This window comes from Schistocerca piceifrons, chromosome X (genome assembly GCF_021461385.2).
Source record: "Schistocerca piceifrons isolate TAMUIC-IGC-003096 chromosome X, iqSchPice1.1, whole genome shotgun sequence".
NCBI lineage: Eukaryota > Metazoa > Arthropoda > Insecta > Orthoptera > Acrididae > Schistocerca > Schistocerca piceifrons.
In genome coordinates, this window is record NC_060149.1 from 20,841,776 (window position 1) to 20,851,677 (window position 9,902).

Here is a 9,902-nt window from a genome sequence, read left to right on the forward strand (position 1 = left end):
AGGACAGAGTCCACTCCACATAAACACAGCGTACATCATTATGGAGCCTCCACCAGCTGTTACAGTGCTTTGTTGACAACCTTGGGACGTGGCTTCGTGGGGTTTGCGTCACACTCGAGCCCTAGTATCTACTCTTACCAGCTGAGGTCGGGACTCTTCTGACCAGACCACAGTTTTCCAATCGTCTTGGGTTCAACTGATACAGTCACAAGCCCAGGATACGCGCTGCAGGCGATGTCGTGCGTCGGAAAACGCACTCACGTCGGTCATCAGCTGCCAGAACCCAATAATGCTCAACTTCGCCTCAATGTACCAATCAATACGTACATCGTACGTCCCAAATTGATTTCTCTGGTTATTTCAAGGAGTGTTGGTTATCTGTTAGACGTCCTTATCCTTTCACCAACAATGTGAGGAGGGAGATAGATTGGTACTCACAGCAAAGATAACGCGTTGAACTGTGGACCGGTACAACAAAAAGAGTTTACATTTTCAGCTTTCAAACAAAGATGCCGGTCGGGTGTGTGTGTGTGTGTGTGTGTGTGTGTGTGTGTGTGTGTGTGTGTGTGTTTCCTTTTCAGAAGATGGCTTTGGCCGAAAGTTAAGTGTGTAACAATCTTTGTTGTGCATATATGCAACTCAATATGTCATCTTCATGGTTAGCAGCAATCTGTCCTTTACCTTACACTGTTCATATTACAACCTGGAGTTTCCATTGTTTGCTTATTCTTCCACCGACATGTGATGGTTGTTAGTTCTTAGTCTGTTATCTAAATGTGCAACCAATAGCATCGGTAAACAGGTAGAACTGCAACGCATTCTCTGTTAATGCCCATTGACAGAATTGCACTCGATGATTATAGTCATCACCACGTAATTGCTGATGTAGCGACACATGAAACGGGTGAAAGCGGTGACGATGCAGTATGCGCATGACGCTACTTTGACTCAGTCCACCGGCTCTCGCAATGTCCCGTCTACTCGTGTGGGTTCATGGCAACAGCAGCTAACACACCAACTGCACCCGCTTCTCCTGTGACGGGCCTGTTACGGACCCGTTTGCGTGCTACGACCATACCTGTTGCATACAGTTGGCGGTAGATGTTTTGCAATGTGCGGCACGTTGGATGCTCTCTGTCCGGGTACCGTTCTGCATACACCCTGCAGGCTTGAGCTGCATTTCGTCGACACTCGCCGTAGATGAGTATCATCTCAGCCTTTTCAGAGTTCGAATACACCATGGTCACAGTTCCTACAACACTACACTATCACAGACATCTGGTAACACGGTGTACTACAGTTGGTCTGCATGCGGAGACGAATGCAGAATAACAATAGCAGCAAGCGCTACATGCGGACACTGCGACAGCTAGACCAAACCACAACAGTGCACTACAGCCACACTCGTAAACACGGTCGTCATCGTAAACATGTCCCTGCAGATGCTGCTCGCCGACCGTGGCCCATGTTTTTTAAAACACGCAACTGAACGTCGGAGGTTTCAAGCGTCAACTTTAGGTTACAATATCTCCGAATGTAATTAACATTTTACAATGCAACAAACGGCACTGATTACGTATTTGTTTATACGTTCAGATGTGCTAACAAAACTAACGTGGTTCCATTTTAAAAAACGTAGGTTTGTGTTAAAGAACATGCTTCCGTGCATTTTTGTATGGTTTGTATCAAACAATTACACTAGCCCCTCTCCTCACGTTCGGTCTGTGGGATCGCTCGTCAATATTTGATGTGGTTTACGAAATATATCCAGCGGTACCGTTACGTGACTCACCCTGTATATATATCTGATGCACAGTTTAAGTATCCATCAATGATTTTTTTTATCAATAGCCTTTTAGAAATTCATCAAATTTACAGAGGGCACAGATTCAAAAGTTTTTGCAGGAGTTATGGAAAAAAACACCCTACGCTGCAAACACACTATATCCAAGGTTTTAATGTCTTCCACCATACAACGTCAAGTCAGGCATACATATACAAAATACCTTACTGTATTAAGGTTCATGTCGAATCTTCGTTTTGTGGTGGTATGAATTCTCATATTTTTCACTAATGTACGATGTTTACAGTGCCCCGGACGTTAATTTTCACCTGACATTTACTTCATATTCAGAGATCTAATCAATTCCACATTACAGTATCAACAAGCAAACACAAAACATTAAATATCTCTGAATATTATGGATTTTTGGGCATAAAAGGAGGCACAAACAAAGTTTCACGGTTTGCCGAACTGGCACGAATTGTACTTTCTGCAACTCCCAGCCGTTTCGTAACGAATATACCTTTTCTTCCTCCGATCGCACAATTGTTTTGTAGCCGCCAAAATTTAATTTACAGTCGATTCGCGCCGTACGGTATCATTGGTTGGTGGCAGCTCAATTCTCATTGGTTGACTGCACTATTGAGGCTTCGCTTCCTAATGCCATGTATTTTAGGTCGAGGAAATACCCGGGCGTAGCGACAGCTTGCTCAGCAGCTGTACACGCAGAGCTACTGCAGTCTGGATTGGTGGTTGGCGGGGGGAGGGGTACTTCGGAGAAAGTGGTTGCTGTACATTACTTTAAAATAAAATAAACTGCATCACAATAAAACATCTAATTCTGATATTGTAAGTTTTTCCATTAATTGTGTTTGTTTGATTCATAACTGAATGTATATTTTGCATGGAAATGCTGGCTGCAGTTATTCAGTATTACAAGAACGTATATAGATTTTGTACAAAAGAAGGGCTCACACAGCTCATACCAACAACAATAAATGTAGACGAAAATTTTGTCCACTGCTCATGCCGAAGCGGAGACTCTTTAAAATCAGATGCAGATGGATGACAGTGTACCATAATTTCAGAGTCAAAGATTCAATGAAAGATAATAACAAGAGGTAAATATAAATGAAATTAAAGTTAATAACAAAGTTTGTTGCACACAGATGTTGCATACATTCCCACGAAAGTGAATACTGGAACGAAGAACGTTCGCCTATCCACCATTCATCGCATGTCTCACAGGAGTCTGGACCTACCTAGCCACGCCATCTGTTTAGCTGGGCTGGCGGCCAAGTACTTCGCTGTGTGACCGCTGTGTGGCGCTACCCTTACTTCTCAGCTACTACACAGAAAATAAAAATCTGTAAGCTTATGCATCGAAACAAAAAAAAAGAGGTACCCATTTAAATAGCGTAGCGGATCGTTTTTATACCTCTTAGTTTGTGGAGCTATCCTCCCCCTCCACCCCGTCCTTCCTCCCAGTTCTCCCACTTTCTCCCCCACCTGGGCTTCCACACCCAGCCCTGCCCTCTCCCTTCCCCTCACCCTTCCTTTCTCCCATTGGCTTCTTCCTCCCCTCCTTCCCCCTGCCCATCTCCTGCACCCAGTGGCATCCCCCAACCCCCCATCTCCTCAGTGTGCGCAGTGCACCGACGATCATCACCAATGTGCTGCAGTGTTCTCTTCTTCAGTGTGTTAGTGTTCCTCTTCATTGTGCTCCTTCATTCGCGTGTGAAACTGTTTGACTTATTTGTAAAACCAGTGCCTTCCGCGAACGCCTTCAGGCCATTTCTTATGTATGTCTTCTGTTTTTACCATTCATGTATGTCTGTTTTTCTGTCCCCATGTATACTGCCTGTTTTTCGATGGCTGAAGAGTAGCGTAGATCGGCCACTGCCTGCCTGCCTTTTGTAAGGTATTAAAATAACGATAAAAAAATTGGAGCTAACATCACCTTGACCAGTTCACTGTTTGGTGCAACCAGTGGTTCCTCTGTATGAACCCCTACAAGACGCAGGCAATCATCATTGCCCGCACCATCCGCTCCTTCCATCTCTGTGATTCCTATCTCACCATTTACGGCCATTCTATCCACCTCACTCCTACCCTCAAATATCTTGGCCTCACCCTCAACCGCCACCTCAACTGCATTTCCCATCTCCTTACAATCCAACACAAAGCTCACAACAGACTCCGCCCCATGAAACTCCTGTCCAGCCGGACATGGGGACCGCATTCTCCCACCATCCTTCACACCTATAAATCCTTGATCCACTCCATCCTCTGTTATGCCAGCGTTGCTTGGAGTTACGCCCCTCCCAGGTTCTATAAAGCCCTCCAAACCCTCGAACGCCATGAACTCTGCCCCACCTTCTGCATCCGCCTCCCGTCCTCCACGTGCATCCTCTACAACCTCATCCTCTTTCCCCACCTTCTCCTTTTCCTTGAACACATCCACAACCTGTATATTGTCCGCCAACTCGATCCCCCTCACCCCTTGATGTCTCCCTTCCTCTCCACCCCCAGCCCGTTGCCGCACCATTACCGTTGTGTCCCACCCTCTCTCCATATCCACACCCTCCACCTCCTTACCCACTGCAACTTCGAGGATCTACCCCTCCTGAATGATGACCGTCTCCCTGACGTCTACCTTTCCCACCAACTCTAACCCCTCCTGCCTCCGCCTCAGGACTCCTTCTCACCCTCCCTTCTCCTGAGTGGCTCTCCCCCTCCTACACCCCCTCCCACTCCTGTGCTCCCCTTCAGATTTTCTGTAATCCCTCCGGCCTTAGTGTTCCATCGTTTCCAGTGGTTTTGTTTTTCAAGTGTGTCGCTCTGTGTTACTTTTATACTGTGGCCGAATTTGAACTTGTGTTTGACTCCAGTTATTTCAAGTGCACAACGAATTGAGAGCTGTGTTCTTTTAACTTCATGTCAAATTTTTTAATTGTCCCACAATGTCCCCGTATTAGTGTACATTTTAACTCCCATCATCTCCATTTACTGTATTTTAAAGTCACCATTTTCCCCCACTTTTATGTAAGAGTTCCCCTTGTATTTCTGTTCAAGCCATTTAGCTGAAGAGCGGTGGACTGTGCTGCTGCAAGCCCTCCCCTGCCCATATGGGGCAGGGGAATAAATTACAATAAAGGAAAAGAATGGCCAACGTCAGACAGCCATACAACAACCGATCTAACGCCTCTTTCTAATCTTTTGAGGCCACAGATCATACGAGATCTATGGTGGCAATTAGAAACCAAACATGGTGTTCAGTATGAAGCTCTGTGGTGTAGCTGATCTGCGGCTTTCCCATCTCTCTCCTTCTGTGGGGTCTACTACTCGGTAATTGCGGTTTTCAGTAGTGATTCATCGCAGTTAACGAATTCCCAATTTGCATCACTGTCTGAAGGCTAATTGCCATTTATCTACGTAAATTAGTAGCAAATAACAACTAGAGGCACTTCCAAGTACAGTATATCTAATTATCTGCTAACTGGTATTTCTGGCCAGGTGAAAAATGTCATTTCAAACAAAGTGATATGTTTTCGCCTTTAAAAGCAACTATTAGTACTTGTCAAGGCCTAAGATTAGCGTTTTAATAACCAAAGTGGCAAAAAGTTACATGAGATCGTATTGTTAATATTTGCAACCATTCTTCTTCATTTGTTACATGATATACGAAACTTGCGCTTGTGCACAGAAAGAAATTCATCTCAACAAAACAATCAGAAGTAATTATGTTTTACATTTCTTTTTTTCCTTTATTCTTATTTCATACCCCTGCTGATGGGGGCAGAAGTGGCTGGCAACAGCACAATTCGCCGCTCTTCAGCCAAGAGACTACATACAACAACATGGAAATAACAGTACATACATAAACCACAGGGATAAAAGATGAAGTTTCCACATGAAAAGGGGGAAACAAAATATCCACATATAATCAAAAGGACACTTGACGAAGATGAGCACATAAACACTAGCAGTATGAAGAGTACAATTAAAAACGCTGATCACAGCAAAAAGTGCCACACGGGACGACGATACTGACCACACACTGCACACGGCGAGCATAGAAACGCGACGGGGTAACTTGCATTAAAATCGGAAGGACCTGCCAAAGGATGGGAGGTTAGAGAAGAGGGAAAGAGGAAAGATAGGATAGTCAGTGGATGAAGGGAGGAGGCAGGAAGGATCACAAGGGGAGAGCCGGAAGCACACCAACACACCAAAAGGCAGGAGACAGAGGGTGGGGAGGCAGCAGCCTAGGAAAGAGGGCAAGGACTGGGAAAGGAAAAGTGAGAAAGATGTGGGGGGGGGGGGGGGTGTTAGGAGGTCAATGACACCAGGTGAGAGGTAGTAAACAAAGTGAGGGTCATTGGGTATGGAGCAGACTTCAACAGGTGGGAAGCAAAATAGTTAGCTATACTGAGGTTGTCAGGGAAAGGGCACTTATCATGGAGGAGTGGGTAATGAGGGGTGGGATGACCACCAGTAAGGCAGTGGAAAGCCGACCAGTACTTGGAGTAGTTAAGGATGATGGTGTTGAGTCCTGTGCATTTATGGCTCCAATTCCGGCATTTCTTTGCTGTCAGAAGGTTACAAATGTGTCTTTGTAATGGCGGGTGGAAGAGGAGTGAGTCCCAGTCACGCATGCAGCGGAAGGAATGGTAGAGCTGGCAGGATTCACAGAGGAGGAAGAGAGGAAGAGGACAGCCTGTGGTGGAAGGGTTGGACGGTAAGTGTAGATTAGTTCGGTGGGAATGTGGGCCACCAGTGTCAGAGACAGTCTTGTGGAAGAAGGAAGAGATGTGAGCGATGTCATGAGGATGGTGGAAGGGGAGGGGTGGCTTTTGACCTGGGTGTTGATGGCTTCCCAATGGGGATTCCAGTCAGCATGGTGGTAGTCGTGAATAACCTTGGGAATGGTGGCAGGATGGGGAGCTGGGGGAGGGCAGGGAGCTGGGGGAGGGTGAGACAAAGGAGATGATGAGGAGGACTGGGAGCTGGTCACTGCCAATAGAAGCGAGGACTCCTGTGGTGTTAAACCCAAGGAGGTTGGGGGAAGCGAGGACAGTATTGGAGATGGTTTTACTTTTGGGACAGGTATGCTGAGGGAGGGAGACAAGGTCACCTTCGATGGCGTTTTCTCCACCATGGTGTGGCAGGATCACTGCTATGAACGTTAAGGTTTGCATCGATCACATAGGCGGACAAGGTGGAGTCAATAAGGGAAAGGAATTCATAGGGGACGGGAACTGTAGGACGGACATGGCTTGTGACACAGGTGACACTGAGAGGGGGAAGGAAAGACGCTGAGGGTCAGGTGTTTGGTAGGATCATCGAGCAGGGACTGTGACCAGATGGTGATATATTTAAGGTGGCCAATAGCGAGCCCACCTCACGCTAAGGGGCAGGGGTGATCAGTACAGTAAAGGACATAGAGGGAGGTGTGGACAATGTGGTAAGGCTGTCGGAAGATTTCATTCAGGATGAAGGCATCAACTAGGTGTTAGGACACCTTATGCATGAATAGGGGCTTCTTGGCAGGGAAGGAGCGGATTTTTTATAAAGGTGTTGATACTGTCGTTGTGCTTGATGGAGAGAGGGAAAGGGGAATGAGGGTGGGCGAGAAACCTTCTGAAAAGGGTGTCGAGACAGCTAAAGACGAAGTGGCTTGGTTATGGGAGTAGGTGGCATATCTGTTCAGGTGCAAAATGGAACAGGTGGTGAGGAAGATCTGCTGGAGGGTATGTGGCCGTTTGAAGCGGTGGATGTTTTGAAAGACAATGGTAAGGAAATTGATGGTGTCTTCGACTGTGGTGGGTGAGGGTGTGTAGAGGGAAGTGTTGGGGTGGAGGGGGGTTTTATCAGTGGTACAAACAGGGATGGTGAGCTCTGGTTTGGTTGATAGGGGGTTTGCCTTCCATATAGAGGATTAGGTGGGCTGGGCTTCATTACATGCATTTCAGCAAGAAGGGGAGGCCAGGTCGGGACACTTCTTGCGGAAATGACAGGCTTTGCAGAGCGGGCAGATGGGAGGACTTTTACAGGCAAAGGTAAGGCTAACGTTAGAGACAAGGCACTTTTGGCATAGGTAGAACTGAGGAGGGGAGCAAGAGGAGCAAACAGCGTTTCGGCAGTCACAAATAAGGGCTCCCTATGTGAGCCATCGAAAAAGATATGATTGTCGGAAGGACAGACTCAGCATACAGGAAAGTCAAAACAACCTTTGGTGACATTAAAAAAAGCAACGGTGGTAACATTAAGAGTGCAACGGGAATTCCACTGTTAAATGCAGAGGAGAGAGCAGATAGGTGGAAAGAATATATTGAAAGCCTCTATGAGGGTGAAGATTTGTCTGATGTGATAGAAGAAGAAACAGGAGTCGATTTAGAAGAGATAGGGGATCCAGTATTAGAATCGGAATTTAAAAGAGCTTTGGAGGACTTACGGTCAAATAAGGTAGAAGGGATAGATAACATTCCATCAGAATTTCTAAAATCATTGAGGGAAGTGGCAACAAAACGACTATTCACGTTGGTGTGTAGAATATATGAGTCTGGCGATATACTATCTGACTTTCGGAAAAGCATCATACACACAATTCCGATGACGGCAAGAGCTGACAAGGGCGAGAATTATAGCACAATCAGCTTAACAGCTCATGCATCGAAGCTGGTTACAAGAATAATATACAGAAGAATGGAAAAGAAAATTGAGAATGCGCTAGGTGACGATCAGTTTGGCTTCAGGAAAAGTAAAGGGACGAGAGAGGCAATTCTGACGTTACGGCTAATAATGGAAGCAAGGCTAAAGAAAAATCAAGACACTTTCATAGGATTTGCCGACCTGGAAAAAGCGTTCGACAATATAAAATGGTGCAAGCTGTTCGAGATTCTGAAAAATGTAGAGGTAAGCTATAGGGAGAGACGGCTCATATACAATATGTACAACAACCAAAAGGGAATAATAAGAGTGGACGATCAAGAACGAAGTGCTCCTATTAAGAAGGGTGTAAGACAAGGCTGTAGCCTTTCGCCCCTACTCTTCAATCTGTACATCGAGGAAGCAATGATGGAAATAAACGAAAGGTTCAGGAGTGGAATTAAAATACAAGGTGAAAGGATATCAATGATACGATTCGCTGATAACATTGCTATCCTGAGTGAAAGTGAAGAAGAATTAAATGATCTGCTGAACGGAATGAACTGTCTAATGAGTACACAGTATGGTTTGAGAGTAAATCGGAGAAAGACGAAGGTAATGAAAAGTAGTAGAAATGAGAACAGCGAGAAACTTAACATCAGGATTGATGGTCACGAAGTCACTGAAGTTAAGGAATTATGCTGCCTAGGCAGTAAAATAACCAATGACGGACGGAGCAAGGAGGACATCAAAAGCAGACTCGCTATGGCAAAAAAAGGCATTTCTGCCAAGAGAAGTCTACTAATATCAAATACCGGCCTTAATTTGAGGAAGAAATTTCTGAGGATGTACGTCTGGAGTACAGCATTGTATGGTAGTGAAACATGGACTGTGGGAAAACCGGAACAGAAGAGAATCGAAGCATTTGAGATGTGGTGCTACAGACGAATGTTGAAAATTAGGTGGACCAATAAGGTAAGGAATGAGGAGGTTCTATGCAGAATCGGAGAGGAAAGGAATATGTGGAAAACACTGATAAGGACAAGGGACAGGATGATAGGACATCTGCTAAGACACGAGGTAATGACTTCCATGGTACTAGAGGGAGCAGTAGTGAGTAGGTGGTCGATGGAGGAGGAGGATTTGATGAAAAGATGCATGGCCACTTGCCTGAGCTTTGTGATTGTGGTAGTGAGGATTGGAGGGTGGTGGGGGTTCGGTCTAGTAGGGAGAGGACGGGGTAAGAAATGGTGTAATGATGGCATGGGGGCCAAAGGTGACACAGGATATCTTTCTGAGGTGGTCATTGTGAAAGACTCATTCCCCACTAGGACGGAGTCATTGTGGGGAATGAGTTGAGAAACGGGGACACTGGGAAAGCTTTTATGGAATTACAAGGTGAGATCGTGGGTGTGAAGGAACTTGGGGTCATGGCAGGAGAGGATTAAGATGTGCATGGTGGGGTCTG